The 16,043-nt window shown below is 40.5% G+C and overlaps 1 long non-coding RNA gene across 3 annotated transcripts in view; it reads left to right on the forward strand.

The window, feature by feature from the left end:
- Window positions 1-16,043, forward strand: part of LOC142410667 (uncharacterized) — a 65,450-nt gene that overhangs the window by 8,930 nt on the left and 40,477 nt on the right. For all 3 annotated transcript variants that reach the window (XR_012776003.1, XR_012776002.1, XR_012776001.1), the window contains exon 2: window positions 881-966. This is a non-coding gene — a long non-coding RNA (uncharacterized LOC142410667). The remainder of the gene's footprint in view (window positions 1-880; window positions 967-16,043) is intronic.

The raw sequence follows: 16,043 nt of genomic DNA on the forward strand, positions 1-16,043 counted from the left end.
TCACGTACCACATCTGCAAAGGGGGTAACAGATCCCTTCTCATAACCTGACTCGCAGGATAAAACTATGCTAGCTCAGAGAAGCCAAGGCATGTTTAATAGTCATTTCTACAGAAGAAAAAGAAGTCCGGTTTGTGTTCACAGAGCTAAAGCAATCACCTTCAAGTCTGATGTGACTCCTGTCAGTGTCATCGTTGCTTCCTAGAATTTAGGCTTGAATCTGGCAGAAGTCGAGAAGCAAAGGCATACGCAGAACCACTTGAGAGAATCAGTGTGTCTGTGTGCATGGGCCGAGTCTTTCCTGAATAAACACCAGTCACTGGGCGACTGGGTAAAGTGGCAATATAACGTGGCAGTCAGACATGTGTAGGCTCATACCCATGAGGCAAGGCTATTTAAGGATGCAATTTACCTTTTTTCCTACAAATAAAGACAAGCAGATAATGAACCACACCTCCCAGTGCCATTAAAATACATGTATTATATTCCATAACAATTCCTCATTTATCTCCCAAAAGTAGCATCATTGCCTGGGAGGAAGTATCAAGACATTAATCAAAAATAGATGAGCAGTACAAGAAATGAAGGCCAAGCAGACGAGTATAAATAGCTTCCTGCATATCCAGAATGCAGGAGCTGTGTGAAAACATTGTGATTAGAGTCGATACACTGGATCCAGCGACACAGACAGCGTGCACAGCTGTCATTCCTATACTGAACATCTTATTTGATACCCTGCAGTTCTGCAGCCCTTCATCAGGTGAACGATGTGAAGTCATTGTTCATGTGACAGATCAGACAATGGAGAAACCCTCCAGACAGAAACCTCTACTTGTTTCTAGCTAGGAATAATAAATCTTTCCTTCTTTTGGAATCCACAGAAATACAGATGCAAAAGCAGGACGTGGCTAAATGAGAGAAGATAAGGTATTGCTCCTGCAAGCAGAACATCCCGTCTTCGAGATGGGTGAGTACTTCCAAACTTTCCAAATGTTTCATTGCCCTCCAGATAGATCATAGATCTGTACCCCTCTCCTTCCAGGATACTTTCCAGCATTTTAAGCCATAATAGAAGCAAGCAGAAAGCAGAAGTTAGTCTTGAAAAAAGAGATGAGACAAATAAAGAAAAAAAATCCTGAGGATGCTCTAAATTCCGTAGTCAACCTCCTGGACGCTGCCACAGAATTTTGCATATCTCCATGAAGACTTGGCCGATTCTGGTTGATCATTACCAGAACTTGGTGCAGCTGTATAAACAGCAGATTTCTACACCTACAGGCCTTCATTCATTTCCTCCAGTGAGGTTTTTAATTTGACTGGCAGCTAGCCTATCTGGGCAGCTGATAAGAAAAAAATCACTCTCCAGTCTTTACATCTCCACTGCCTTTCCTCTGGTTCTCATCATAGAAGTGTACAAAGAATTAAAGAGCTCTCAATACATTTGTAGCCAAATATTTACCCTAAGTGAGGTAGATTATATTTGCTTACTGTATCCATTGCCATGCTGGCATGTGTTCAAGACTGTCTAACTCCTTGGAGTACTATTGAATACTTTGAAAAAAACCTTTGTTTATAATAAACTGTTTGCCAATGAGTGCACATTCGGTGTTGTCCAGGGTATACTAGCTCTTGAGCTCACGCGCCCGGCGTTTGCGATAGCGCTTTGTCTAGCTTCACAAACACAGCACTGGGGACAGCCCTGGGATGTGGCCAATTTACCTTAGTCTTTTGCAGGATTATTAAGAGTATTCTGAAATTCTCTCAGGAATTTCACCGAGAGAAAACGTAATTAAACAACGTTCAGAGGAAACATACTCTTTCAGAAAATACAACTTGGTCTCAATCAGCATGCTTTTTTGAGAGCATACTTACTTCGACAACATTTTTAACGGAGACAAAATAATATTTACATTCAATAATATTTAAAATATTGTTTTCCCCAAAGTGAAAACATTTAAGTGTTCCTTGTTTCATTTAATTTTGTTTTGAACTTTATAGCATTCATATATTCAACATTTTTCCTATTAAATTGAATATTTTAATGTCATTATAACTTTGGGGCTTTCTGGTGTGAGAATGATTTGACATTTATGGAACACTTCCATCATGCCAAATATATTTTCTCTGAATTTTCAATCCGTGAAAACTTCAGCACCTTCACTTTTTTCCCAAGTGTTGGAATTTCCCACAGAATGGCAATTCTGTTTCTTGACCAGCTCTGCTAGAATTTCTTGCTCTATCAAAAAGAAAGGGGGGAGGGTGTCACAAATACACAACTGCAAACTTGTCAGGATACATTTCTCATTGTTGGCTCATATGTTGCCCTCTTTTGGTAGCTTTTGTACTGTACTACACATACAAATTTTAACAACTGCTGTAGCAACTCAGCATCCAAAGGGGACTGAGTGCTGAACGTTAGAACTAAGTAACTGTATGAGGAGAGCAATAGGTTGCAAGTTAGTCCCTTGAACTAGCTTGTAGAGACATCCTGTCAGGAGAGAAAAAGCACTAGGGAATGAACGAAGCAGTGCAATATAAAACTGGACTATAAGGGGCAATGAGACAGAAGAAAAAGAAGGATCTGTAGATAGTCTCTCATGTGAATAATTTAACCCTGTATCCTGACTTCCATCCTGTGATGACAAACATGACTCAAATATTTCTTCAATCAAGATTTGTAAAGGGAAGCTCTGCCCTAATTATCATTCCCTTGGTCTTTCCCTGATGATCTGTTCATAATCTATGCAGGGGTTTTGTTAAATTCTTATGGGTATTGACTAGTCAAGCCCAGAAGAGTGCCTGCTAACTTTCCAAGACTAAATCCCTGCCAAAGTCAACACTCTTATTTTTGCTATTAAATTTCTGAAAGATGAAATTAAATATTAGATGTTCTTTTACACAGTGATTTGCTAATCCTAATTATAAAACCATATGATACTAATTTCATTGTAAATCTAGAATCATTATTTAAGTGAAACACTGAAGTGTTAATTTTTTTCCAGAAGAGAGTTCTTTTCTACTATTTCTGAGCAAAATTAAAAAAAAAACCCTCAGTCTGTGGCAATGTTTAAAAGAGTCTAAGGAGCTGAGTATTCACCTTCTCTTGACTTTCAGAAAGAATCGAGTACTAACTCCCCCAAAATGCCATTCTTAGAGAACAAACTGCTCCCTACTTCAGATAATTCTCAGTCATAAGCACAATAAATGGTTACACAGAAGAGATATTCCCACCGTATCTGTGATCCCAGTTCAGCATTTCACAGCCCTATTCTTTAAAGATTAATTTTCCTTGGTTTGAAAATCAGCATCAGGAATTCAGCCTCACAAGAACTCTTTTATGAACAGTCGCAGAGATGATTTCAGAACTCAGAAGGGAACCATTCCTCCCACCTTGAATTGTGGAGCTTTTGTGGCGACTCCATATGATCAGGAATTCTTGGGATAGGGAAGAACTCCCAGCCTTCCAATGTAAAGACATAGAGCTGTACTTTATAGGCATTATCTGGTGCTTTATTCAAACCTATCTGAAATCCCCCAGCAATATGAACTCCCCTTGAAAGACCATCTGACAGCCTTCCAATTTTCACCTTAAAAAAAAATACACCCAAAAGGCCTAAGATCGCTGCCTTCCTCCCTTTCAATTAAATAATATTTGCTGGTTTAAGCCTTTGCAGACCTTTGTTCCATGCATGAGAATGCAGCAGCCCAGCCTTATGGAAATATATGACTGCCTGCTGATTTTGGTACAGCCAATATGCACCTATCAGTGGCCAAGGGCTTGCAGACTTTTGTCACGTTGCCTCGCAGGTCTAACGAAGCCCCTTCTGCTCCAGTCTAATGAATTGCTTAAACATGTGCACCGTTTAAGCTGATATGTAGTTCCTTTGTTAAAGCCACCTAGCAGGGCTATAAAGGGAGTTGTAAATCAGCAGCACAGCTCATGCACGTTAAGTTTATGTTTAATGAGATGCGGGGTTTGAGCCTTAGTCTTTCCCCCTAAGTGATTTTTCCAGCCTTTGAATCGTTGTGGGATTTCTTCCAACTCCTTCCAGTCAGTCAGTGGCTGGCAATATTGAACACAGAGTCGAATGTAATAACACAGAGCTTTACACGTGAACTATTACCTCCCTGCTTCGTGACACATGTCTGTATGTGCATAACCTTTATCACTATGCAAATTCATATCTCACTCCCATCTGATCTGCTGTCCACTATACCGAAACTCTATCAGCAATATTGGTGGCCAGGACACGTACATTCAAATATATCTTCTTTTCTTTTTTCTTGGGGTTTTTTTTTTCCCTTGTTGGTTTGGGGTTTTTTTTTTGGTGAGTTGTTTGGGAGATTTTGTACCCAGCTTTCTAATATCTGCCGGTCCTTTGATATAATTTATCTGCTGTCTCCTGTTTGCATTCCTTCCTGGTTTAGTATCATCAGCACATTTCACTATTGTGCTGTTTACCTCTGCTTTGAGATTACCATAGAGATATTAAATAGAACGATGTCTGTCAAAAGTCCCTGCCATGACCCACAAGACATTTCTACAAGCTACGATAACACAGCAATTGATCGTTCCCCTTTGTTTACATTCTTTCTCCCATTTCAGTCTACACAGCAGTGTTCCCCGCCAAAACAATTACAGTTCTTTCTCTCAACATGAATACCTGAAACAGTAGCAAATCTCATATTCAGTGCTCCCTACAGCCACTCTCCTACGTTCCCACCAAGTCTGTTTATTTCTCAGTTCACTTACTGTGCATGCTGCCTTGCTTGCCGAGTGCTGACTCAGAGCATGCTGACCGTACCCTACAGCCTTGGTCCCCAAATCTATACTATACAGAATGTATAATGTTACATATTAACATGAAAGGTACATTTAATATGCTTTATCCTGTCCAAGACCATACCGCTTGCTGCTCCTGATACTATTTGCCTCAATGTTTCCTTGGGATTAGTGGATGACTTAGCTGTATGAAATAAGAAGAATTTGGCCTAACTTGTTTAAGGTATTTTCCTTAATTTATGACTTTTGAGGCCAGAAAGGACCATTAACTCATCACGTCTAACCTCTTCCGTGTCACAGACTGTAGCATTGCACCATTCCCCATATACCAAGCCCAATAATTTCTGTTTGGCTGACACACATTTTCCAGAAAGGGATCCAGTTTTGATATCTACACTATCACTTTCTTGGGCAGTTTGCTTCAGCAGTTCATCACACTTACTGCTACAAATCCAAGCCTCATTGCTTGCTTAAATTTGCCTGGCTTACATTTCCACCCACTGATTCTTGTAATATATTCATCTGATGCAAGACACTTTTTTTCTTGTTGTGAAGGTAATTATACACTGTAATCCAGTCATCTTACTTTGATAAGGGAAACAAAGCATATTCTCCAATTTACAAGAGGTTCTTATGCCTTTTCTGCCACCCTTTTTCAGCTTTCTAGCACCCACAGCACTGTAACACACCACTGCCATATAGTCAGCATTACACTCAACTCGTATGTCCCTGCTAACTCGTTCAAAGACAGCATTAGTCCTCTTTCGCACCATCGGACCAAGTCTTGTGTCCACTTGCTTCCCCACAATGATACCAAAGCCTTTTCAAGAACCACCCTTGGGATACACTTTCTAGTGCATCAATACAGCCACTGTTAGTGCATGACTTCAAATTCATCTCGTCTGCAGAGGTCCCGCTCAGCGAATCTGGGCTGCTCCATCTTCATAATTTATTAACCATTCCACCAACTTTAATTTCCTCCCTAATTTGCTAGCATTGTTTTACTAGGGATGTACTTAGCTCTCAATCATTAAGGACAATTTTGTAGCCTGTCAGGCATAACACCCATTTCTGCAGACTGACTCCAGAGCTTTCATTCGGAGCTGACAGCTACTTTTTGACATCTATCAGTTAGTCGGTTCTTAATCCACTCAGCCATCACTCAATAGCTATTGTACAGCATTCATTTTTTTCTAAGTGCCTAAACAGAGAAGGCAAACAAGTGTATTTGAATGCTAAAAAAATAGACTTAGAACCTAAATCCTGCAAAGTGTTAAGGAGCCTAATCCCCACTGGTGCCTAAAGACTTATAAGCATGCAGACTTATGTGACTGGTTTTAGGTCCACAGTTATGAAACCTCATGCTTTGTGTATTTTTCTGTTGATATTAGTTTCTCTTATCTGTGAAAGACAAAACGTAGACATCACAGCAGTTGGATGGACCACACGTTTTCTTTTCTAGTCACACACACACAGAGAGCTTTCCTTTTGTTTCTCTGCATCTCCACAGGTAACTATTATTTTTCAAAAATAATTGGCAATGTTAGTGTAAATGTGTTAGATAATACTTGTAATATCATTGGGTGTGGATTATGCAGCTTTAGCGACTTTCATCCATATATTCAAATATCCTAAGTATTCCCTCATCTGTTTCTATCAATAGGATTTATTTATTTGTGTCACAGTGTTTCTTTCTTGTTAATTGCTTCAAGTTATTTTATGTAATTAAAGACAGATGGTAAAGCAAAGTTCAGTATCTCATCCATTTGTTAATCAGTGGCTTATGCAGCTCTATAAATGTAGCAGGGATGTTATGATTTTGGGTTTTTTGTGTGCTGTGCTTTAAATTAAATACTGGGACCAATTCCTAGTTACTCTGAAGCCAATGACAAAAACTGCCATTGACCAGGATCTCGCAGTGGGAGACCGTGGATGGGGAAAGCTGTGAGCCAGCTCAGTGCGGTGTTTATGCTTTACAGAGGCACGTAACTCGCCTGCTCTTAGACCCAGGTCCTACCATGGACCTTTGCATCAATAGCTTCCACGGCGTGTCCGTGAGAGACGAGTGGCCAGGTCAGGGCGTCAACTAAGAGGTTTGTTCTCCTGACTTTGTGGAAACCCATCATTCATCTCAGCATTCTCTGGGTTTATTCTATTTTGGGGGAATTTTTTTTTTTCCATATGCAAGGGAGCGAAACATCTGTTTTCATTAAGGACATCTTGTTCTTCAGATTAGAGAAAATCACCAAGAAAGGGAGAACAAATAAAAGTCTCCAGAGGAGAAAGAGGCCCACCACATGCTCCCCCTGGGTAGCCATCTTGAACTGATTCACAGCGTTGCCTGCAGCCGGCAGTCTGCGAGCAGCGCCGGCCGTCCCGGCTCCCTCCCCCCTGCACAGTCCATGCACCACTCACTTCACACCCAGCCTATTCAAGGGCTTATTTCACCCCATCTTTTTTCCTCCATATCTATCCGTAGAGTGCTCTCCTCACTCTGAAATCCATCGGCAGCCTGTAGTGTACTGCATTATTTTGATGCCCTTATCTTTTCTCTTTCCTAAAGAAAAGATTAATGGCATTCTTGCTGGTTTGTCTGTCTGCTCCCTTTGTTCACACCCTAACAAGAGGAGCGAGTGTACCCTTCACACGGCCATCAGTGGCAGCGATGGGTTGCTGACCAACTTGCTTCTCATCTGCTTGCTCCCATCTTTCAGTCCAACAAGCAATTTGGCTTTATCTGTTTTGACTCAGTACTAGCCTGCTCCTATTGTTTCTCACATTCTTGCATTTCCACCAGAGTATGTGACTGACAGAAATGCAATTCCTCAATTAGACTACAAGGGGTGTGCTGGGAATTGCAAGTCAGCCTAAGGATTTATATGCTACACCAAATTATTGTAACTGACACAGTATTTCCAGCAAGCAAGTTTGGAAATATCAGAATCTCCCCCATCCCCTCTCCACCCCGCCTTCCTTGAGAAGGCCAAATTAGAGAGAAAAAGGATTTCTCATTGCTACCGTGAGTCATGCTCACACTGAGCACATGGCTGGTGAGGTCAGCGACAAGGGTTACTGGGCTTGGACTATAGAAAAAATGGATTCTGTTAAATGACAGCGCAGTTAGAGCAGCATGAAAGAAGAAGAGGAACGCGAAGCCACCGAGGCCCCTAAACCACAGGCGGAAGGGAAGTGGAGGCGGACTCACGCTTCTCGGAAGAATGAGCAGAGACAGGTGACAGGTTGCCCTTCTAGTCACCCTACCTTTCGGCCTTTAACATAAACTTTTATTTTTTCCCCCATGGAGGTTCACAAAAACAACAAATTCACCTATTTTACTCAGCCTAGGATGGGATTTTTAAAAGGGTTAGCATCACTTCTTGTTCTCAGGAACACGAAGTGAGGCATATTTGAAAATAAATGTGTAATTTCTGCCACGTACGTGTCATGTTAATTCCTATTTAAAATGCAGATATTCAACTTTAAGCACATGCTTAAGTCCCAATAAAGACAATGCGATTTAAGCAAACTGTAATTCAGCAGGTGCTTGGTTGAAGTGCTTGAATCAGGTCACAATGGGTGAAGGATTACCCTCACCAGCAGTCCAGCAGTGAACTGTAGGACGGTACTTAGGTCTCTGAGTCTACTACAGCAGGTGCTTTTTTCCTTTTTTTTTTCTTTTTCTTTTTTTTGTGTGTTCCTGTAAAACAAGTTTCATCCTTCAGGAAACCAGCTGTATTTGGCACCTATTGTAAGAAATGACAGTTGAAAATTCCAAACTGCTTTAACCACAGAGAAAAAAATCTTCTAATGCTGATGTTGAAAGACAACTTTCAGTTTTAAAGGTTGATTGTTTTTTTTTTTTTAATTGTTAAATGCTAAAGCAGCGAGCAGACACACTTTACAGTCTATTGCATTGGGCTCTTTTACAGTAGGTTGGCTCCTGCCAACAACAGGTTCAGAACTGCCAGTTCTAATTAAAAACTTTATTTTAAAGATACATTTCACAGTTTATTCATGGCAGTAAGTGCTTCCCACCCTGAGAAATTTAAATTGCTGGATTGAGCAAATGGATACAATTTCTTCCATTGATTCCCAAGTAATGGCTTTAACTAATTGTTTCAGCAATTCATGATTGATCTACTATGCCTGTTGAAATCAATTTCTTCTTTTAGACCAGTCACCTAGAGTGGACACCCTGAGTTGTGTCTATTTCTTTGCCCAGGGTTTAACTGTGTTTTATTTTCCTTTTTAATTTTGTATTGCAACAGTTTAAAAATGGTCAAAGATTATTCTCGCCTCAAGAATTTCAGTGACAAATCCTTTTACTAGTCCCAGTTGTAATGGAGAGACAATTGCCATCATAAACTCTGTATAAGTAGCATTGTGAAATCTGTGATTTATAAGCATATTCCATAGCAAAAAATATTTTGATAACCCATGCTTCTCCTTGCTGTGGCCAGCTCTCTGCCTCAGAAAGAAAACACGAGTAAAACAGTTTTCAGCCTTCTAGATTTAGTGGGAAAATAATGCCTTCAACAGCAAAGTCTTTTCTGAACACCAGCTCTAGAAATGCCACACATATGGGTGGCTAAATTCTACTTTGAGTTATTTCTCTGCCACCTAAGGCACACACTGAATGGAGTTTCAAAGGAGCAAAATGTAGCCTAACCTTTTGACTCATCATGTGTTTACAATTATTAATCAAATGCAGAGTATATGTACTACTACTATAACTAGCACTTGTTATCTTGTATCCTGTATAAGCTTTTCAGATTTAAAAAATAGATTGGGTGTTCTATAAAGTGATGAAATAATAGATCATATCTTTATTTTATTATTTGGTTATTCAAGGTTAAAGAAATATATAGTTTTACTTATCCTTCTCAGTATGCTGATCATTAGCTATTGTAGGGTGTGTTACCGACAGCAAGTCCTCTGAACAACTTGCATACTGACAGTATCATATCAGAAAAAATCATTACAATTCATTAAAGCCCTATCTGCGTTCTCACAATGATATAAATACACCTCAGTCACTTAGTGAAGTCAGATGTTTGCATTTACCAATGGGTTTTAAAGCATGACATAGGCTAGGGATTCCTAATGAGTTTCAGGCTACAGACAGTATCTTCATAAATTTTGTCACTGAGACTCACCCCTGCCTCCTGATCACACAGGCCACCTTCTGGTTTTGGTGGCTGAATAACAGCCCTGAGGCAAGTACAACTGTTAACATTTAAAAGTGCTAGCTGGGAAATATTTAATGCATTTTTAGCTACTTGTAACACCATTAAGCTGTTGGAGGAAAAAAAAAAAGGCGATCTTATCTGACCAGCCAGCTCCTCTACAGACCTCCAGCAGACACTCCCCAGGTCTTTCATGGTCTACAGACCACAGTTTGAAATCCACTGCGATATAGAAATGACCTAACATTTAGGGCAGCTGAAAGTTCTTCACACCTGTATTTTTTTACAGTAAGAGACAGATCTGGCTTCAATTGCACCATAAAGAAAGACATATAATTTTGACTAAGAGACATTTAACTAAACCACCAATATATTCTCTTAATTCAAAGCAGGAATAAGGGGAACATCTCCAAATCCAAAGAATGTATTATATCATCAACTCCTTGTTTTTAAGTGGTTCCAAATCATCACAAAGATTGTGTAAGAGCAGCTGATTCCCAATATAGATATGCTTTTCTTGGGCAGTAAGTCATGCCAAGACCCTGGCTGAAATTTTACAAGGAGTGTCTCAGATTGTACTTTAAATAATAGTTATTAGTCATAAGGTTTGGCTACCTTTCTTTTCTTTGAAAAGAATCTATAAATGTACCATCATTTATTCATTTCTGAAATCATCACATTGTCCTCCAAAATAGTTGGGTTAAATTTACAAAATTTAGGAGCATATGTTGTGAGGCATGTGTTTAGGATGCCCCTACTCCTAAACTCAAGTTTAAGAGCATGTGTCCCGTTAGTTGTAAATTCTATGAAAAGTGTGTTCAGCCAGCAGTAAGCACTTGAGTCTTTTCTGCAAATTCCTGAAGGTGGGATTTCCTCCTCATGTATTTAAAATAACTTCTATTTTGAATAAAAATAATCTGATAATTACTTTTAGTCTTGCATTGGTGTACCGGTTCCAAGGTCCAGTCATTAACTAGGACTCCAAGTTAATAAGTGCTGTATGGACAGGGAGGAAGAAAATTTTCCCTACCCCAAAGGGTTTGTAATGTAAACTCCTAATTTAAAATTCATTAATTTTACACATCACCTTACATAACAATCACAATGCCATAAAAGAGTGAACACATGCTTGTAATTAAAGCCATGGCAGTCTCATCCCATTGTATGAAAAATAGCTCTATCATAATGGTCCTGAGTTCATGCCAGAATAGCAGCTAATCATGGGAGAAAGATGATCTAACACTTACAGAACATGAAAATAGAAATGAAACGTTCTGGTTCCAGACTATTTTCTCTAGACTTGCTGGGTGATCTTGTGCGTGCTACTCAAGCTTTCAGTCCCTCAATTTACCCATCTGCAGAACAGCAATAACACTATTTATCTGACTCAGAAAAGTTTTGTAAGAATAAATCCATAAATCATTACGTCTCTTACGTACTCTTAACAAGCTTTCTATGCAGCACCCGTCATAGATACTCTTGAGAAGCACGCATGGACTACTGATTTTAGCCCCATAATACCTCTAAAAAGTAGAGTTCAGTGAATATGTGGCAGGAGTAAAAGGATCCATCATGGTCAAACCGTTTCTGTTCCTGTGCTATTTGTATTTCACCTCTGAGGATAAAGTTAATCAAGTTCATTTTGTAATTTCTTGCTTTATAACAGTTTAGCAAATATATATTCAGAAAGTCACACCAAGATTTTCTACAAAAAAATTTGTGGAGCAGCTCCTTTGATTCTTAATCTGTACATTGTTTTCATAAGAGACATCAAATTCTTTGTAAATGAACAGGGTCACAATAATATCTTACAAGGAGAGAAATTCTGGTAAATGCTACTGTGGATGACTTTTCGTCTGAAAAGGGTGCAGGAATAATGCTCAGTAGTCACAGCATCACTGTGTGCTTGTACCTAGCAATGGAAATGCTGATACCAGATCATCAAGGTCTGTAGTCCCATTCATTTACAAAACCATTCATGATATGAGAATGAATGAAGTGTCTTGGAAGTTAGCAGTCTCTGATTCTCTGAGCAAGCTTCACAGCTCAGGACAGAGCCAGTCTATCGGTGGCATACTTTCAGCATGTAATCTTCTGTAAAGTCACGTCCTAACAAAGATAATGAGGTCCCATTCATTATTTGCCAAAGTGCAGCAGTTTAAGCCTTACGATCCTCTGCTGGAAAATTAAGTGTTTGAAATTTGGACCTGATCCTACCTTCACTGAAGTCAATGATAAGATGCCACCTGATTTCAGGGGAGCAGCAGCAGACTTTTTGTCACGCAGAGATCACATTAAATTCACTTATCCCTCTCTCACAGAGTGGAAAGCAGGTCATGGGTCTGATGTTTGCAGCAATAATGAGGAGTCTTTAGAAACTAAATGGGATGTAGCTGATGATTTTAGCACAAATTGAACTGAAGTACTAATGACTTACTAAGCATTATTCTTATCTGTTGCACAACTAGCACATGATGATGTCCAGAAATAGTGTAACATCATACTTCGGTAAAAGGCCCAAGGGCTGACACTCTGTTCACTCGCACTGACACAAATCAGGAGGCAACTTCGCTAAAGTAATTGAATTACATAAGACTAAAATTAGTGAGGGGAGGATTAGGCCTAAAAAGGACCTCTCCAAGCAGCGAAAGGGAAGAAGGTGTCACCTGCCCCCAGCCCCGTCCATCTGAGACGAGGGCAGCCCCGACCAGCTGTGCTTGCGGAGAGCCCAGCCCCGGCAGGGACCGCAGCAGCCCTCCTGTCACATACCCCATGGCAGCTTTGCTCGGGGCAAAAAAAGCTGGAGGGCTGTGATCAGAGACAAACCGAGCAGATGGGGCCACCCCAAAGGAAGCCACAGGGAAGATCAGGTCCTTGAATTTTACTGTGACGCCAACTCACCTCGGTCAGTCCCAGGCCAAGGTACAGGGCTGCTCTGAGCCAGTTTGCCTGGCCAGGGAGCTGGCACACGGTGAATATCCTGGAGATATTGTCTCTCTTTGACACTTGTCCTATCTCCCTGACAAACACAGCTGCCCTCAGCAGAGGGGCATTGGCTGCTTCTGGCATCGGCTCCTAATTCCCTGTATTCAGTGCAGGGTATTGAGACAAGTTTTTCTTCAGTGTGTTACCGCAGGTTACTCATATACATAATTTAACCTTTGGTAAAAATGCAAATTTCTTGGTCCAGTATCAGCTCCGCTCCTTCTTAGGTGTGTCGCATTCCCCTCTATGGCACTTGATGAAACACGCAGCGTGTGCACTGCCCTGCCATGTCCCCCTTATTGCCCACCGAGCTCCTGCTACAAGGTCCTCTCCAGGACATCGTCTGACAGTAAGTCAGGGAGACCTGGTCTAACACCAGGAACTGAAAACTGATCTTTAGCCAGACTCTGAGGCCAACAGAGCCGTGTCCTACCCTATTCAATGAGTGCTTCTACTGTCTGAGCTCAGAGAGACTAAAAGTGTCATCATTCAGCCCTTTTATATCTTTTTACACAAACCCAGTATCTTGTTCTACTGACAAGCCACAGTATTTCAAAACCAGTAGCATGTTCAGCAGAAGACCCTTAATTCATTCTTCCTTTTATACATAGCAAGCACAGGTACTTCTACAGCTGTGAGCATCCCCTTTTATGTACAAAAAGCTGAAATTAAAGATGAACGGTTCCTGTGCAAAAATTTTGTGTTCATTATAATGAACAACTCTGATTTGTAAGTTAAGGGGTCTTTTACATCACGAATAAACTGTTCACCAGTACTATATCTTTAAGCAGTATTTTAGCTATTTTATAACTATCTGCGAATCAGTATCTTACATGGCTCAAACAATTAACTAAATTGGAGATTTAAACTAAATCCATGCTCAACAGAACTGCAGCCTTATTTTTGAATGCCGAACCACACTACAGAAAGCTTTGTCAGAAAGCAAAGAGAATGCTATTTTTCAGCTAGAGCATGTGTGTGTGTATAAAGGCAAAACATTATTCACAGCTAAAGTTGCAGGTGAGACACAAGATTGCAAATACTGAAAATCTCATATAGTACTTTAGATTAGGAACAATAAACTTTGCATTTTTCTATAATACCTTACACCTGAGAAGCTTTAAATACATTACAATAATTAAGTCTGATAACATCACTGTGATATATGTCTCCATTTACAGATGGGTAAACTGAGACTGAAAGTGGTTCTTTGTGCCAATTTGTGCCTTACCCAATCAATCAAAGAACAAAACAGCACAGAACTTATGATGTCCTGGCTTCCACTTCACTGGTCAAACTTTTACCAGATCACGTCTCATGCCAAGAGGACCTCATGCTAACAACCTCATTGTATTTGAGAGTGGGACCCAGAGCTTTCAACTCCATTATTGCAGTAACACTTCATCGCTTGTATTCCTGCCTATTAGTTTAGCATATACAATTATTTTTACAGCCAAATACAATAAGTTCAGGAATTCACATATTTTTATTTTAATTATTAATCATATTATTTTCCAAGCCCCTCAATTAAAATAACATTGAAAATCTTTCTCTCATTTGTCAAAAGTCCCAGTAAATTTATTCCCCTTTTATGTGGCACTGGATTATTTACTCTTCATTTTCTACATGGAACAAGCCCTGACTAGTAACTAGATGGCAGACGTGACATGTCCAAATCCCAGAAACCTGCTCGTTTGACTTCATTGGTCTGTTGAGGGTTTCGCTTTTTTCCTGATCTGGCACACGTTAGCTCCATCTTTCTGCGAATGCATCAGCCAGCCTGCCTGAGCTAATCACAGGCAGGATTAGTAAAATTAGGCATCCACAGATGTTGGGCTACCAAAAATGAACACCAATGCTGTGAAAGTATTTTAGGGGCTTTCACTCTGTGAGGGACTGCAGGATTTGCCAAGGTGGAGGGCCTCTGGCCCTGCTCCCGTGCAGAAGCTGCCATTTAAGACCCTTCTCTTTTCTCAGAGCAGCTGGGGCAGTTTCTGAGCCAGGCCCAGGGCTGAAGCTCAGCTGGGAGGTAGCAGGATATCAGCAGAGGCCAGGTGTTGGGATACTCCTGCACGATAAGTTATCTGCATGAAAAGAAATTGCAGGATTTATAGGAGTTAGCAGCAGCGTGGCTAATGAGGACAGAGCAGCCTGATCCGTGGAAGTGTTGAGCAACCACAACTCCCATTTACTTCAGCACTTTTGCAGATCAGACCCTCAGGGTTATTTGCTTTTTGGAATAAGCCAGTTGTGGTCTACATCAGCCCATCCTTTTGGCAGTAATGGCCCAAGCCATTCCTTGCTGGCTTTGACGAGCCATGATCAGCACGGCTCCTGATCACAGACCATGTCACACAGTTATTTTTAGCATATCAAATACGCAGAGAGACTAAGGGCATGGTTTTTGCGAAGTGGTTGAAATGCCTGTTTCCTCTTGCTCAAAGCATTTCTCTCTCCAGGCTCAGTAGACTGTTGTTTTTGACAAACTACGACTCCCCATCTTGCCACTGGGCAGGCTGTGCTTGGGAGAAAAGAATCAGCTAGATTATAAAAGCTTTAGAGGATTTGTTTATTTTATCACTTCGTTTATCTTTTCAGTGTTATTGTTCTGTCAAGTAATCGAGAGATGAAGAAGGCCTACATCACAATTACACTTTGCTTTGATTCACACAAACCAAGAAAGATGGGTCAATGGTGGCTGTCATGCGCTGCACCCATTCCCACTGCTGTCCCTTGGAAGAAGCCTTTGTTCATTTTTCCTCATTTCTGGCTACTCACCAGGAAGGGCCAGTGAAGTGGGAATCTTCTTCGAGGTGATCTTCTGCATTGTTTTCTCTTTTGCGTCAGTAGGAAAGAAAAGTAACTAAGCAACACAATACAGGGTTTTTTTCCGCTGACTTACAAAATGCTAGGGCTTTTTTTCCACAGACTTTCCTACTGCCCTACATCACTGCCATTGATTTATCTGTTTCACTGTGTGAAAAGCTCATCCTCTACTAGCCTGATTTGCTGAGATATCATGTACTGCACCATTCATACACTCTCCCAAAGAGTTTACTTGGACGGTTTTCATAAGGTGAGAAAATAACC

This window comes from Mycteria americana, chromosome 5, assembly GCF_035582795.1.
Source record: "Mycteria americana isolate JAX WOST 10 ecotype Jacksonville Zoo and Gardens chromosome 5, USCA_MyAme_1.0, whole genome shotgun sequence".
NCBI classification, from domain to species: Eukaryota; Metazoa; Chordata; class Aves; order Ciconiiformes; family Ciconiidae; genus Mycteria; species Mycteria americana.